This window comes from Mustela lutreola, chromosome 16 (assembly GCF_030435805.1).
Source record: "Mustela lutreola isolate mMusLut2 chromosome 16, mMusLut2.pri, whole genome shotgun sequence".
In the NCBI taxonomy this organism is placed as follows: Eukaryota; Metazoa; Chordata; class Mammalia; order Carnivora; family Mustelidae; genus Mustela; species Mustela lutreola.
This window is the reverse complement of record NC_081305.1, coordinates 51,899,488-51,916,893: the sequence shown is the minus strand read 5'-3', so window position 1 is coordinate 51,916,893 and position 17,406 is coordinate 51,899,488. Positions and strand designations below refer to the sequence as shown.

The window sequence follows — 17,406 nt, the reverse complement described above, 5'->3', positions numbered from 1 at the left end:
CTGTCCTGACTCCCTTCAGTTCCCCCATCTGAAACTTCCTTGGGAGTTTCACATATTAAAAGTTGAACATATAGATTGTTTCATATCAATGAGCCAGCATCTTAGACCTGACAATAGGTCAGTTGAGTCAAAGTCATTTCAGGAGGGAAGGACACAGGTGTATTTTCAAATGTACCCTATGGTACAAGTAATTTAATTAAAGGAGGCTTTTATATGAAAGCAAAAGAACTGTGATTGATGATGGGATCAAAAGTTAAGGAGTGCCTGGGTGGCTCAGTCAATTAAGCACCTACCTTTGGCTCATGTTATAATCCCAGGGTCCTGAGATCAAGCCCCAAGTTGGGCTCCTTGCTCAGTGGGGAGCCTGCTTCTCCCTCTGCTTGTGCTCTCTGTGTCAAATAAATAAATAAACTCTTTAAAAAAAAAAAGGTGAGGCTGGATTCTGACTTCTAAGGGTAGCCCATTGAGCAGACATCTGGATGTTAGACTTGGACTATCTTCTGATAGACTGAGGGCAGGTAGTGACCACCAGACGGATCTTCCTGGTTTACAGTTCAAATGCATCTGGTAATGTGTTTAGTGGCCCATGGAGCCACAGCCCTAAGGCTGTTTCTACATGAGCGATTAGGACCATTTTGTTACATCGAGTCCTTTTTACTAAGTCTACAGATCTTCAGGAAAAAAGGCAGTTTTCATCCTCAAATGATTAAAGTTAGAAACTTGACAGAAAAATAAAAATACTTGGGGATTAGGACCCTGGCATTGGATGACACTAGAAAAAAAAAAAAAAGAATCAGGATCTATTCCACTTTATAATGAACAGTATTAGAATCTTTTATCTACACACATGTATTACTGAGACTTATTTTTCTCTATAATCACTCTCATTTTTACCAAAAAACACAACCAAATGAACACAAATTTTATTGGAAAATAAGGCTAGTTCAAGAGAAAACTTGGCCTGGTTATTTATGTAAGTGCCCCAAGAGCAGAGGTTTGACTTACAGATTTCAAAAGCAGCTTTGCTGAATGTTTCATATTGAATCTCTAGATGGAACTCTTTTTTTTTTTTTTTTTTTTAAGATTTATTTGACACACACACACAGAGCACAAGCAGGGGGAGCAGCAGGCAGAGAAAAAGGGAGAAGCATGCTCTCCGCCAAGCAAGGAGTCCTCTGTGGGTCTCAATCTCAGGGCCCTGGGACCTGAGCTGAAGGCATATGCTTAACTGACTGAGCCACCCAGGCACCCCTAGACAGAACTCTTAACAGCTTCTCCAGGCCAGAAGACAAGCCAAATCCTTGCAACCAGACATTGCATGGAACACCTATGAATTTGGGTGAGCTCCTCTCTTCTTGGAGTCCCTCAAATAGCTCTAGGTTCCTGCAGGTTTTAGGAAATGATCTTCTTGACTCAAACAGTAAGCCTGCTGGGAACTCTGTCAAGAAGGTCTCAGGATGCTCTTTCCAAGGGGGCTTCATTTGTTTCATAAAGTGACTCTTAATCCCTTATAGTTCTCGAGTCAAGTCTGAGTCTATGCAGCTCTTTCAAGCTGGACAACCTATGGAAAGCTTTGGTAATATAACCAGGGTTTCTTAAATTGTTTGTTGTAGCATTTTATTTGTTTGGGAAAGAGAGAAAGAGTGAACATCAGCAGGGGAAAGGGCAACTCCCCAGTAAGTAGGGAGATGCACACTGGGCTGAATCACAGGATGCTGCAATCATGACCTGAACCGAAGGCAGATGCCTAACCCACTGGGCCACTAGGAACTCCTAAAAGCAGCGTTGGTCAGTGTGTCCTGTCATAAGCAGAACAACTGCTTATGGAAATTATGCAAATATATACATGTTGGCTGAAAATATAAGAATAGTCGAGGCACCTGTGTGGCTCAGTGGGTTAGGGCCTCTGCCTTCCGCTCAGGTCATGATCTCAGGGTCCTGGGATGGAGCCCTGCATTGGGCTCTCTGCTCTGCAGAAGGCCTGCTTCCTCCTCTCTCTCTGCCTGCCTCCCTGCCTACTTGTGATCTCTGTCAGTCTAATAAATAAATTAAATCTTTAAAAAATATATATAAATAAGAATAGTCAAAAGGAGTCTCCAAATTTGATAGCATCAGCAAGGGAGAAAGGATAAATGTTTCAATTTCTTTCCAAAAGTATATTTTGGTGACCCAAGACACAAAGTTTCTCCCATCTGTAAAAAGCATTTTTTAAAGGTTTTTCTTTACATTCCTGCTAGTTAACATACAAGGTAATGTTCCTTTCAGGAGTACAAGAGTGTACAATTCCATACGACACCCAGTGCGCCTTGCAGGTGCACTCCTTATCCCATCACTCATTTAACGCATCCGCCTTCCTACCTCTGTTCTGGCAATCACTAGCCTGCTTGCTATAGTTAAAGGTCTGTTTCTTACTTTGTCTCTCCCTTTCTTGTTCTCTTTCTCGTTTCTCACTTGTTTTGTTTGTTGGAATCTACGCAGGAGTGAAATCATTTGGTATTTGTCTTTCTCTGACTTATTTCACTTAGCATAATACTCTCTAGTTCACCGATGTTGTGGCAAATGACAGGGTTACATTCCTTTGTAGGCGGATTAATATCCCATGTTGAACTGTTCCTCCAACAAATCCGTGTCATGGACATGATGAGGGACCAGAAGACAAGCTGAGGACAAAGCAGAAGCTGACACACTCAACTCCCCCTCCATGGGATGCATGTGACATTCCTCAGGGGCTCCTGGCTGAAGGAAAAAGCAAATAGTTAACTTATGGAGATTACAATCCTGCAAGACATGGGTGTCCTGTTCTACAAATGTCCTAGAAATTTACAAAAACAAAGCACTTCTATCAATTACCAAGCTTCCAGAACGGAATGTACAAACGTTTAAGTGACCTTAGAGTCTGCAGCCCATTGACAGATGCTTGAAGAGGTCAAAATGTAATGTTCCTCCAGAAAACTCCCAACTATCTTCACGGTAATGCCTTCCTAAGAGGGAAAAACAACATTAGCTTGACAATGGCAAGGCTTCCAGTATCCTGTGAGTCTTCCAACATATGAAAATCATTTTGAAAACTCCCTTATTCCTCACCTTTCCCTAACCCCATAGTATAAAATCAGCCACCCCCTCATGACCCCGGGGGCAGCAACTCTTTCTGCCCTCCTCCTGTCCCCATGCTTTAATAAAACAACATTTTGCACCAAAGATGCCTCAGGAACTTTTTCTTGGTCATCGGCTCCATACTCCACCCCACTGAAACTCACCTATATTCCAAAACTACAGCAGACAGAGCCAGAGTTGGGGAGGGTATTGAACATGACACTGAGTACAGACAGGAAGTTCCCACAATGCACTGCAGCAGCTTCTTGAAAGGTCCCCCATCTACAGTGGCTCAAATCTTGATTGGGCTTTTATCCTTGGGAGAGCAGTGCTTGTGTTCAACCACAGCACACACCTTGCTGATCCTGCCTATCTCACTGTCCAGAAGGCTCCTTCATCACCAACAGCTACTCTACCACCTGACTTTTGAAAGCTATGCCCACATGAGCGCATCACCAATACCCTCTTTATCCAGTACTACCGAATTAGGTTTGGGCGATTTCGGTAAATATGATCCGACAGCATCCGATCATCAGTAACAAATAGGAATTCAGTTAAATCGTGAAGATAAAGTAGGTCTTCCCTACTCCTCAGAAACCCACCACATTTACCAATTCCTTTCTCCCATTACATGTATTCATCAGATGATACCACCAAGAGCTGCCTGTGCCTTTGCAGTGACTGAAGAAAGCCACCTCCGGGCCCCTACCCATAGTAGATGCAATTTTTACATTTTCTTTTAATAGGGCTTATGCTTCTAAGGATGGTGATTTCATCAAGTTCTACATAGATTCACATGCCACATCCCAGGGTTTAATGTCTGAATTAATACCCATTGGCCTTCCAGCTCTCTAATCTCAAGGGTTTAGTGAAGATACTCTTGCACAACCCAGACAAAAAAGATGTTTGTGATGCCTATATAGCTGGGGGAAAAAAATGAGCAAAAATAATAACTATAAATCTGGAGATAACTAGGAAATAAAACAAATAGAAATTCTTTTCCTAAATCCATGGAGTCCATTGTGCAAATTGAGACAATTGCAGTCTATATGCTCATTTTTTCATTTTATGGATTTTCGATCTGTGACCTTGGCTACAGTGTCACTCTTTTTGGGAGGTTTCTACTACTTCCCGGTTATCGTTGACCTATGCGGCATGGTCACATGGGCACATGATTCAAACCAACACCCCCACAAATAAATGGAGAACATACCTTTATTATGGGTCATGGTGGAGTGCTTGAGAGTCCCAGTTCAAGTCCACATTTAGCCATTCAAACTAATGACAGCTTGGGTAAGCTCTGTGGGCATCTTCTCTAGAACACAGGATGGGAATGCTTGGGAAAAGGGACCGAGGATTGCCCACAGAGGTGGATTTGATTGTCATGTCTCAACTTACATTACTTTGTGACTCTACAGAGTGTTGTCTATGTGATGAGAGAACAGAAGGCAAGCTGAGGGCGAAGCAGAAGCTGACACCCCATGAACCCCCACTCCCCATGGGATATATAGGACATTCCTCAGGCACTCCTGGCTGCCCTAAAGGAGAAACAAATAGTTACCTTGTAGAGATCACAATCCTGCAAGACCTGAGTATTCTTCGGTTTACAAATGTCCTAGTGATTTACAAGGAAGAAGCTTTCTTTTATCTATAGCCGAACTTCCAGCGACCCATAACTCAGAATCCTGAAGCTTTACCATCACCTTCTCCTTCTTAAAATTGAGGGAGGTTGAGGCAGAAGAAAATGTAATTAAAATTGAATTTCTTTTAAACCTGCAGCCTATTAAAAAGGACGAGGTTGAATAGGAGGAATGTAATACTGCTTCCGTAATATCCCAACTACCTTACCGTTAATGCCTAATGAGACAGGTAAACAACCTTGACAAGAACAAGGCCTTCAGGATTGCCTGAATCTTCTTTAATATATGAATGTTCTTTCTCAAAACGTCCCTTTTTCCTTACCTCCTCCAAGCCCATTGTATAGATAGAAATCAGCCATGCCTCACAACCCCAGGGCAGCAATGCTTTCTGCCCATGAGTCCTGTCCCTGTACTTTAATAAACCACCATTTTACACCAAAGACATCTCAAAAATTCTTTCTTGGTCATAGGCTCCAGACTCCACCCCACAGAACCTCTCCTATATTCCAAAACCACATCTTAGGGAACACACTAGTGAGCAGGGCAGGTGTCCACTCAAGGTCCCTGCAAAAGTGAGTACACAAAGTGGATGAGTACACAAAGTGGATGGCAAGTAGCAGGACAATGGATCAGGTGAGCTAAGATGTCAACAATACCCCCCACAAAACCTGTAATATATCCATAATATCGCAGTCAGCACAAGGAGAAAATGATACAGTAAATAAACTAGGTGGTTTACAGTAAATAAACTAGGCGGGGAAATCACCCATCATTTCAACCTTAAGGTTACTGAAAGAATGGATTCATAAGAATATTATTCCCTTCCATTATGTGACAGACAACACCAGTTGCATACAACTTTCAGTAAATGATATAGGGGCCGCCTGGGTGGCTCAGTTGTTAAGCCTCTGCCTTCAGCTCAGGTCATGGCCCTAGTCCTGGGATCTAGCCCTGCATCAGGCTCCCTGCTCAGTGGGGAACCTCCTTCTCCCTCTATCTCTCCCCCTGCTTGTGTTCCCTGTCAAATAAAATCTTAAAAAAAAAAAAAAAAAAAAAAGAGATAGGTTCACCTTGGTGGTAGGATAACACAAAACTCATCACAAATTCATGTTAACATATTAAAAACCATTATGTTTGATTAATTGAAGTACATTCAGTTCACACATAGACTATGTTATGCATTTCAAATCCACTGTTACACTTATTCAAAATACGGAATACAAGCGTTAACCCCCATAGCTGATATCATGATGTAGAACTGACTTCCTTAAGTTCCAGTGCTACTGACAGTCGCAACAGATGTGTATGTCCAGCTACATGGCATGGTTTAGAGAAGAGTTAGATAACCTCCTTCTGTTATTGGGCAGGATTTTTTCATTTCAGCCACATATACTACTATTCGCTAAAGATTGCTATTATGAAGATACATCAGTAGTTAGCTGGTGCGCCACCTTTTTTTTTCCTTAAAGAGCAATCAGTAAAACCTTGTATGTCTAATATTCAGAACGTTCTTTAGTTTTAGTAAATGGAGAAAAATAGTGTTCTGAACACCTATTTCATAGCAACTTATATCAATGCTATAACTCTAAGCAGTGTCTCCGTTTAGATTTTCTTTATTCATGTTGTGTATTACACAGTTCTTATCTTCCAAGGAATATCTGGGATGTGTGAGTCCCCCCGAGTGCAGCAGGGCATCGGATGCCGTTGATGGAGCAAAAATCAGGCTCACGGATTCATGCACCCAGTACAAGTAAGTCAATCTCCAGAAGTGATTTGAGAATAAAGTACATTAATATTTGCTAGTCACAAACCTCGAAAAGGCTCAATATAACAAAAAGCACATCAAAACTAATTGTAACCTTGTAAAACCTCCCCCACTGAATCATTCCAACGTAACAGCATATGCATTTTCCAAGTGTTTAACTTGATCTTTTTCCTTGGACTAACAAGTACTGTCTGAATAGAGGGACTGGTACACGCCTTTTATGTGATATCTGTGACATTTATTAACATTAGATGTTCAATCAGAGAGTTTTCTAATTATTTGTATGATTCAATTTACCTTCTTTAGCACTTTCTGTGTTTGTGAACGTGTATATTAAAATGAGGGTCTTTCCACAATCATCTTTCTAGGGTTTGAATCTAGTGTGCAATTTGGGACACTGAGTATAGACTGAATTCCAGTTAAAGGTCTCACCACATTCATCACATTTTACCATGTTGCTCCCATATGATTACTATGATGTGAGTTTCAGGGAGAGGGTGGACTTCCTTAGATGTGTATAGTTATTCTCCAGTTATATTGGATGCAAGGTCTTTGATGTAAGGGTTTTACAGTCCTTACTCCTAGTCTTTACATTTTTAAAGTTTCTTGCTAGTATGACTTCTATGATGTTTGCTAAGGTGTGAGCGCCGGTAAAAGGCCTTGCCACATTCTTCGCATTTGTAAGGTTTCTCTCCAGTATGAGTTCTGTGATGTGTAAGAAGGTTTGAGTGCAATGAAAAGGCCTTGCCACATTCCTTACATTTGTAAGGTTTTTCTTCAGTATGATTTCTGTGATGTACAGTAAGCGATGAGCTCTGGTGAAAGGCCTTTCCACATTCTTGACATTTGTAAGGTCTCTCTCCAGTATGAATTCTGAGGTGATTAGTAAGGGCTGAGTGACACTTAAAGGCCTTGTCACATACTTGACATTTGTAAGGTCTCTCTCCAGTATGAACCCTGTGATGTTGAGTAAGGTGTGAGTGCTGTTTAAAGGCCTTGCCACATTCCTTACATTTGTATGTTTCCTCTCCAGTATGAAATCTGAGATGATTACTAAGGGCTGAGTGACACTTAAAGGCCTTGTCACATTGTTGACATCTGTAAGGTTTCTCTCCACTATGAACTCTGTGATGTCGAGTAAGGACTGAAAGCTGTGTAAAGGCCTTGCCACATTCCTTACATTTGTAAGGTTTCTCTCCAGTAGGAATTCGGTGATGTTTACTAAGCAATGACCTCTGTGAAAAGGCCTTGTCACATTCTTGACACATGTAAGGCTTCTCTCTAGTATGAATTCTGTGATGTTGATCAAGGTATGAGCGCTCATTAAAGGCCTTGCCACATTCTTGACATTTATAAGGTTTCTCTCCAGTATGAATTCTGTGATGTCGAGTAAGGTATGCCTGCTGGTTAAAGGACCTACCACATTCCTTACATTTGTAAGGCTTCTCTCCAGTATGAATTCTGGGATGTTGATCAAGGCGTGAGTGCTCCTTAAAGGCCTTGCCACATTCTTGACATTTGTAAGGCTTCTCTCCAGTATGAATTTTGCAATGTCGAGTAAGGTGTGCCTGCTGGTTAAAGGACCTACCACATTCCTTACATTTGTAAGGTTTCTCTCCAGTATGAATTCTGTGATGTTGAATAAGTGTTGAGCGAATTTTAAAAACTTTGCCACACTCTTTGCATTCATAGAGTTTCTTTCCAGTATGGATTTGCCTATGTTTCCTTAGGGATGAGCAGTACTTAAAGGTTTTACCACATTCTTCACATTTGTATGATTTTACTTCAGTACTCATTTGCTGATGCTGAGATCAGGTTGAGTGCCAGTCAAAGACTTTACCACATCCTTTAAAAATGCGTGTTTTCTCTCCACTAGAGATCATCTTGTTTCTACTTAGTCTTGATGACTGACTAAATGTGGGATCACGTTTAGCATATCTGAATGGGTTTTTGGCCTCATGAATTCTCTGATCATCACCAATACTGGAGGACTGCTGAGGACCATTCTCACACTGACTGGATTCATCAGGATTTTCTCCCAAATGGATATTCTCATGTGTAATAAGGTTAGACCTCTGATGAAAGACTTCCCCACATTTATAACATTCATACTAGTTCTCTGAAAATTGAGTCCTCGCACGTCTCTGAACACTGCAGCCCTGATTAAGTGTTTTCTCAGATTCAGGGCACTGAGCATTGCTGTCTCCATTGGAAGGGCCCTGGTCATTCTGGAGGGTCGACTCCTCAGTGAAGCCCCTCTCATATGGATCCTGCTTAGCACTTTGTTCTTCAGTATTCAATCTCTGATTTTCAGAAGTATCTGATGGAAAGGTCAATCCTATCCCATTTTGAAAATGGTTCCAATCATTATTTTCAGCATGGACTAGATAACTTTCCAGATTGTCCAAACTGTCTTTCCACAAAGAGCTATGTTGGAATACTTGAATGGAGCTTTTGCTGACAGAAACACACTGCTTTGTGGAAGCAGCTGACTTAAAAAGGGAGGCTTTCCATGATGTTTTATATCCTTCACTATTCGGGTCATTTTGAGTCTTATTAGATGCCGCTGCCTCAGATGGGCTACGTCCTTCATGGTATCCGTGATGCCCTTCCCTCTCCCTATCACTGTCCCAGTTTATCATTAAGTATACATTTTTAAGAGCACTATCTTTGTACCTACTCATTGTCACTTTCTGTAAAGAAGCTTCTATGCTCAGCTTTTCCAGGAAGTTCTGAGTGTCATGTGAAGATATGGCTGAAAGATATCAAATAAGAGAAAAGTAAAGTCATTGCACTTACTACTTTCAGATGAATATACTGATGATTTGTAACATACAAGCTTCCAGTCAATCAAAGAGTGTCAGAAAGATGGCTGGGAAGGAATCATCAGAATTTCCTTCCTCCATGGATACCTTACCTTTGAACACAACATACTGACCACATATCCTAATAGATAATTCTGTGATACTGTCATGTTGTAGCACAAATCATTTCCTGTATCTCAAATAATCTGGAAAATTGCCACATGAGTGTAAAATTAGAAGGATGGTTATTTAAACATAAAACTGAAATGAACCAAATAGAAAAAAATCCAATATACTCAAGTATTTACAGATAAAGACTGTAAGCTTCTCTATGATCAGAAATGAAGTAATGAAGTAACCCCACCACTGCCTTCAACATGGTACTGGATATTCTAGTCAGAAAAACTAGGGAAGAAAAAAACAAAAAGACTCCAAACTGAAAAAAAAAAAAAGAAAAAGAAAAAAAAACACACTATCTGTATTCACAGATGACATGATCTATAAACAACCCTAAAGAATCCTAATTTAATTTTTCTGTGCTTTTTTTCTATTGTTTATTTTGCTAAACATTGTCTACAACACTTTCCATTTTCAAAAAAATATTTTAATGCAATACATGGCTGAGTTTAAAAAAAAAAAAAAAAGAGTTGGAAGGGTGCTTGGGTGGCTTGGTGGGTTAAACCTCTGCCTCCAGCTCAGGTCATGATCTCAGGGTCCTGGAATCGAGTCACACATTGGGCTCTATGCTTGGCAGGGACCCTGCTTCCTCCTCTCCTCTCTCCGCCTGCCTCTCTACCTACTTGTGATCTCTGTCTGTCAAATAAATAAATCTTTAAAAAGAAAAAAGAGAGAGAGAGAGAGAGCTGGAATAAAAAACAAAAAACCAACCAACAAACAAAAAAAACCCTTAACTTTCCATGAGAAACAAGGAAAGGAAAAAACTTAGATGAAATTTAGTAGTACAAGAAAGAAACAAAGATAAATCTGAAATAAATAAAATAGAGACCAGAATAGTAACAGAACAATGAATGAAATGCTCAATTTACCTGAAATACTAAAACTGGCTCTGCTTTAATTTGGTCAGCATTTATATACTACCAAATCAGATAACTTAGGAATAAAAACAATAACAACAATAGATAATTCCTAAAATTGCACAAGTCACTAAGACTGAATTATCAACTCTCTACCAAATAAATGGGAACTCTTCTTATACCAGAAACAGGAATTTAAGTTATATTTGGAAACAAAACTCTCCCAGCACATAAAAGCCCAAGACATAGGCAGTTACAACATTTGACGTAGTTACTGAGTTCCCTAAATCAAATCTTCTCTCTTTTGCTCAGATTATTTTCCTTTTTTTTGTCCTTGAGGTCAGAAAGTCCTTCCTCTGTTTCTTCTAGCTGGCTATTTATTGCTTCAATCCTCTTTTCTCACTGATTGTTAATCACTGTTAATCTCACTGATTTTTTTAAAAAAATTATTTATTTGAGAGAGAAACAGAGAGAGAGAGAAAGAGCATGAGTAGGAGCTATGGAGGGAGAGGGAGAATATCAAGTAGACAGCACACTGAATGTCGACCCTGACCTGGGGCTGGATCCTAGGATCCTGAAATCACTACCTAAGCTTAAACCAAGAATCAGATATAATTGCGACACCCATGTGCTCCATTTTTTTCCCTTTTACCTCTTGTCTCTGTAAAGTTCTGAACACTCTTTTCTCAAACCTGTGAGTATCCCTATGATTGTTGCCTTTAGTTGTATGTTAGGTATGTTACTAATAACTGCATCCCTTCTATCTCTGGCCATGGCCGTATTTTTTTGTTTCTTTTGGGATAAATTCTTCCATCTTGGCATTTTGTCTAAGTCTGCCTTCCTCTCTGTGTTAGAAAAGCCAGTGATGTGTCCTGCTACATCCTTCTAGTCAGTGGTCTGCAGAGGCTCTCCTTACCTTATGTAGACAGTATTTGCTCCTGGGTCTGAATGTGGTCAGTTTTAACGAGGTGAGCTCTGGCCTGCTTGTGAAATGAGACCTGAAGTCACCTCCACCAGAACGGAGGTTGTGCAGAACTTTCTGCTCAGGAGATGTGGTGTGGGCAGGGGCCCACCTTTCTGGGCCTGAGATAAGCTAGACTGAGATGGTCAGTCCAACCAGAGCACAGGGGCCTGGGGCTTAGGAAGCAAGCCAGACAGCCAATGTCCTCACTGACTGGGACACTGGGACACTGCTCTGAGATTATGCTACAGGGCAGGAGAGGGAAATGGTGCCATCTAACTCCTGTGTTCTTAGACACATATCCCACTGAATGTTTCCTCACAGGGAAACACTCCTAGACTAGTGAATACTCTTCCCACTGTGTCCCCCAGTCATTCTTCTGATCACTGTCTGCAGGTTGTCTGTACCCAGGTTGCTTGCCTTCCTTCTCTACAGGAGTAGCACAGCACCTTCTTGGCTCTATCCCAGCCAAGTCTGCTGACCTTTAAAACTCTAGGCTTTAACACGTGCTAGTTCCAAGAACTCATGAAATTCATCCACTCTTGTTTTGCACACCAGGGGCTTTGGGGAAACATTCTTCTTGTGCGTTCACTCTGTCATGCCACTATCTCCACAACCAGGGATCCCTGCCTTCCATAGCACTATAATTCTTCCCTCCCTCAACCATGTCTCCAAACTTTCTGCCATCTATGATGTGGCCTCTTTACTCCTTTAACTTGGGGAGTATGATCTGTCAGTCTTCATGGCCATTTCTGGAGTACTGAGGGTGATTTGGTACTTATCTTATTGTGTTCCTGAGATGTGATGAGTCTAGTGTCCTCCGATTCCAAGGCCATTTTCCTCTCTTGGAAATCCTTGTTGTTAGAAACCTGTGAAAAGTGGTGCCTGGGTGGGTTAGTGGGGTAAAGCCTCTGCCTTTGGCTCAGGTCATGATCCCAGGGTCCTGGGATTGAGCACTGCATCAGGCTCTCTGCTCAGTAGGGAGCCAGCTTGCCCCTCTCTCTCTGTCTGCCTCTCTGCCTACTTGTGATCTCTGTCTGCAAAATAAATAAATAAGATATTTGAAAAAATAAAAATTCCCTGTGAAAACTAAAAAAAAAAAAAAATTACAACACTAGAGTATACAAACCGAACACATAAAAAATTTGTTGTTTCTACATAAAAAAGAATTCCAAAAGTTAAGACATAATACATTTAGAAGGTCTTCCCCCAAATAAAATGCTTATAATTCAACATAATGATATCAAATCTGGAACAATGAAAACTATGAATAGTGTGCAGGAATTGAAAGAAGAAATAAGTGGGAACACATCAATGTTCTTTCACTCAAATACTTAAGACTATTGACCTATCAATAAAACTTCAATTGACCGGGACGCCTGGGTGGCTCAGTTAGTTAGGCGGCTGCCTTTGGCTCAGGTCATGATCCCAGCATCCTGGGCTCGAGTCCCACATCAGGCTTCTTGCTCAGCAGGGAGCCTGCTTCTCCCTCTGCCTCTGCCTGCCTCTCTGTCTGCCTGTGCTCACTCTCTCTGACAAACAAATAAATAAATAAATAAAATCTTTAAAAAAATAATTGACCTACAGATTTAATGTACTCTCTATCAAATTCCCAATGCTGTTTTTGCAGAAAGAAAACAAAATGTACCCTAACTTTACATGGATGTCACAGGATAACACATACCCAGAATGATCTGGAAAATTAACAGCACACGTCATGATTTAAGGCATACTGCAAAGTCACAGTTACCAAAATAATATACTACAGACATAAAGATAAGCATAGAATAAGGGAAGAGTGTAGGTGATCTAGACATATAATTCTCCAATGTTAACTGTGCATGACAATCAACTGAGACCTTGTTAAAATTCATATTCTGATTTTGATTTCTGGGTTGGGTCTAAGTTTCTATATTTCTCACAGGTGTGCAACTGATGCCCACATTTTCAATTCCAAGGTTCTAAATTCCATAAATGAATAAATGAATAAATGATGGATGGATGAATGAACAAATGAATGAATGAATAAAATAAAAATAAAAAATAAAATAAAAATCATGGATGGGGCTGCATCAGTTGCTCAGTTGGGAAAGCATCTATTTTGGCTCAGGTCATGATCTCAGGGTTTTGGGACTGAGCCCCACAGCAGGTTTTGTGCCTCTCTAAAGATACACGAAGGATGGAGATAAATAAAAGGAGTAGTTAGTTCTAAGATCATGGCAATGGGAATCCATCACAAGAAACTACTTGTGGACATGTTCCACTGAAAAACAAATCATAGATTTTATACATCAGTACTAGTCATGACAGTCCTGCATGGAGAACCATCCCCCCTCCTGTTAAGAGTAGAATGATGTGACTGGCATCCACACAATGGAACAGGATCGATCTATTCTAATGAATGATTCACAGTAACATGCAGGAAAACCAACCAATTCACAAAGACAGAGAAAGAAAAAAAAAAGCCAAATATAAGAGTCCCCATTGCCTGATCATATTTCTACAAAGAAAAAAAGGGAGCACAGCAATCCCTTGCCTTAGATGCTGAAACAGTGCGGAGCTTAGGGGAAAAGTTACTGAGACCTCAAAAGGAGTTAAGAGGACAATATTGTGTTTCATTACCTCGATGGCTTATACAGATGAGAAAAGTTTGTGAAATTCCATCCATGAAGCTCTTCGCTTATGATCTGCACATGTGACTCTACTTTCCTTTTTTTAAAAGATTTTATTTATTTGACAGACCGAGATCACAAGGAGGCAGAGATGCAGGAAGAGAGAGGGGGGAAGCAGGCTCCCCATCAAGCAGAGAACCCTATGTGGGGCCTGATCCCAGGACCCCAAAATCATGACCTGGGCTAAAGGCAGAGGCTTAACCCACTGAGCCACCCAGGTGCCCAAATAAATAATTAAAAAAAAAAAAAAAACTTAAATTAAAAAATAGACACAGGGGCACCTGGGTGGCTCAGTGGGTTAAGCCTCTGCCTTCAGCTCAGGTCATAATCTCAGGGTCCTCGGATCAAGCCTGATGTCGGACTCACTGTTAATTGGGAGCCTGCTTCCCTCCCCCCGCCCCCCTGCCTACTTTTTATCTCTCTCTGTCAAATAAGGAAATAAAATTGTTAATAAAAAAGTAGAAATAAAAGCCTCATCATCAAAAACCTAGATATAAGTATTAGCAATATACATATACTAACAAACTGAAATTAAAATAGGAAGGAATTTCACACTGTGACTAGACTTTAAAATCATGCTTTAAAAAAATGCATGCTTAACCCTGACAGCATGATGAACATGGCTGGCAGCACAGATGCAATTCCTCTGGAAATCCGCCATTATCCTGTGTTTCCGTACAAACCCCCAGACCCTTTCTGTGAGTGGGCTGCAGGTTTGGAGGCCCCGACCTGCTGAAGCCTCCTTGGCTGACAAAGCAATGAAGCTACAGCTGCCCTTGATCCCCAGTTCTGTCTGCACGTTCTGATTTGGGTTTGAAGTGTGGAGGTCAGTTCACACAACAGAATGAATGTGAGGAAAGGAAAATTTGTTCTCCTCACTCCATTCTCCATTCCTTGGTTTGTTGAATACTTAAAATGAGGTATGACAGATTCATGAGGAAAAAAAAAAATCCTAATTATGAGCGCCTGAAAGACATGAGGCTCAAAGACAGGCAATGGAAGCTTGTATGCCACCGTGACTTAAAAAAAGGAGGGAAGGATTTAGAATTGCAAACATGAGTCATAAACTTACAGGAGAATGGAAAGATGAAATCTACACTGAATAATGCTTTGCCCCTCCAGGTAGACAACTCTTGAGGATGAAAAAAGTTAATCTTTGGTGTCAACAGTCTTTCTGATGGAGGTCCTCCATCTAATCGATTCTTGGTATGTATCACAGACAAAGAAGGTAATTTGTACCTCCTATTTCTGCATACTTGGTACTTTTGGCACCTTCAAGAAGCAGGGCATAGCGGAGAACCCAGAAGAGCCCGGGAGCAGAAGTTGGGACTGCTTAGCTCCCTGGGTCAGCCATCTTGGAACACAGGTTTTCCTTATCACTACAGGACAGTTTTCTTCCTCAGTTGACGCACGTCCTAGTGATTTACAAGGAAGAAGCTTTCTTATCATATCTATAGCCTAACTTCCAGAGACCCATTAACTCAGTTTCCTGATGCCCTAACATCACCCTTCCCTCCATAAAATTGAGGGAGGCTGAGGCAGAAGGAAAGGTACGTAAAATTAAATTTCTTCTAAACCTGAAACCAAATCAAAAGGATGTGTGATAGAATACAACAGTCCTCCAGGAAGATGGTGACTGTCTTCATATCCGTAGCTCACTGAAGGGAAAAACAGCCTTTGCTTGACAATAACCAGGTCCCCATTCTCTTGAGAGTCTTCTTTCACATATGACAGTCCTTCTGGACCCCCGTTTGTCCTCAACTCCCCAGCTCCCAATTATATAATCAGTGACAAATCAGGAAAATGAGCAGCTCTTTCTGCTTAGGGGTCCTGTCCCGGTGCTTTAAGAAACCACCGATTTTAAACAAAGACATCTCAAGAATTCTTTCTTGGTCATCAGCTCCAGATTCCACCCCACTGAACCTCACCTATATTCCAAAACCCCATCAAGTTCCATATTGCTTATTGGTGAATGGACAGAGTCACGAGAGCCTTTAAGAATGTAGCAACCAGCACTTATCGACACTTGCTAGATCCTTATCCTAACTATGCAGGCTGTAAGTCAGTCTTCTGGGCTAAAAGTGAGTGTTTTGCTTCTATATCTCATCTTTTCACCAAGTAACAATTTTCTGATCAAGACCAACATTGGGATCCTTGCTAAGTGGAAAGCTTACCGCTCCCTCTCCCCCTGCTTGCATTTCCTGACAAATAAAATCTTTTTAAGATTTTATTTATTTATTTATTTATTTATTTTTAAAGATTTTATTTATTTATTTGAGAGAGAGACAATGAGAGAGAGCATGAGCGAGTAGAAGGTCAGAGAGAGAAGCAGACTCCCCATGGAGCTGGGAGCCCAATGTGGGACTCGATCCCAGGACTCCAGGATCATGACCTGAGCTGAAGGCAGTCGTCCAACCAACTGAGCCACCCAGGCGTCCCTAAGATTTTATTTATTTATCTGACAGAGAGACATCACAAGTAGGCAGGGAGGCAGGCAGAGAGAGAAGGGGAGAAAAAAAGCAAAATCCTTCTTGAATATGGTGATTTCAGTGCGGTGTAGAGAAATAAGGCATCTGACTGGGAAGATCTCATGGAAAATAACATGGCATGTGATGAAACCAAAGAAATTTGTTACTTGAATTGTATTGTAACTTCATTTTGGTGAGGACTAGTCCTCTTCTGGTTATAAGTCACAGATTCTGAGAGGGCATGTGGTTCTGCTTCTTTTTGTGTACCTAAAGTGGCCAGAAATCAGTGCTTCTGATTTCCAACTTGCAACACTTGGGCTAGACTGTTTTCAGGCAGATATGCTCACTGCCTCTCACTGCTGAACTGATTCTCTAACAAATCCATGCCATGTAAAGAGGAAGAGCCTAGAACTGTACTTACTACCAGGCTGAGGAAAGAGAGAAATGTACCACACAGCAGTGAAGCAGCTTCCTGAAGGATCACCCAACCACACTGGATCTGACCTTTACTGGGGTGATCTACATAGGAAAGGAGGACTTGGAAGCAAGTCAGCACATGCCTTGCTGATCTGGCCTATTCCACTGTCCAGAAGGCTTCTTCATCTCAAACATCTATTCTACCTTGTGACATCTTATTTATTTATTTATTTATTTATTTATTTGACAGACAGAGATCACAAGTAGGCAGAGAGGCAGGCAGAGAGAGGGGGAAGCGGGCTCCCTGCCAAGCAGAGAGCCCGATGCGGTGCTTGATCCCAGAACCCTGAGACCATGACCTGAGCCAAAGGCAAAGGCTTTAACCCACTGAGCCACTCAAGTGCCCCTCTACCGCATGACATCTTAAAGCTGCCCACATGATTGCATTCTCCAACACCCTCCTCCATCCCTCGTCACGGATCTAGGCAGGGATAGTACAGTCATCACTGACATCCAACAGGATTAGTCCTCAGGAAGACACAGAAGGTTGAT

At 41.2% G+C, this 17,406-nt stretch overlaps 2 long non-coding RNA genes and 1 pseudogene across 2 annotated transcripts in view; 1 reads left to right on the top strand and 2 right to left on the bottom strand.

Moving 5' to 3' along the window:
- The window catches only part of LOC131817409 (uncharacterized), a 38,834-nt gene extending 35,636 nt beyond the window's left edge, over positions 1-3,198 (top strand). Inside the window, exon 2 of the long non-coding RNA XR_009348501.1 lies at positions 2,585-3,198. This is a non-coding gene — a long non-coding RNA (uncharacterized LOC131817409). The remainder of the gene's footprint in view (positions 1-2,584) is intronic.
- LOC131817407 (uncharacterized) lies at positions 1,601-4,300 on the bottom strand. Its single transcript, XR_009348499.1, has 2 exons — positions 2,851-4,300; positions 1,601-2,736 (listed from the first exon to the last, which is right to left on the bottom strand). It is a non-coding gene; the product is annotated as an uncharacterized LOC131817407 (long non-coding RNA).
- A 1,543-nt stretch (positions 4,301-5,843) lies between these two features.
- Positions 5,844-17,406, bottom strand: part of LOC131817686 (zinc finger protein 850-like) — a 73,560-nt pseudogene continuing 61,997 nt past the window's right edge.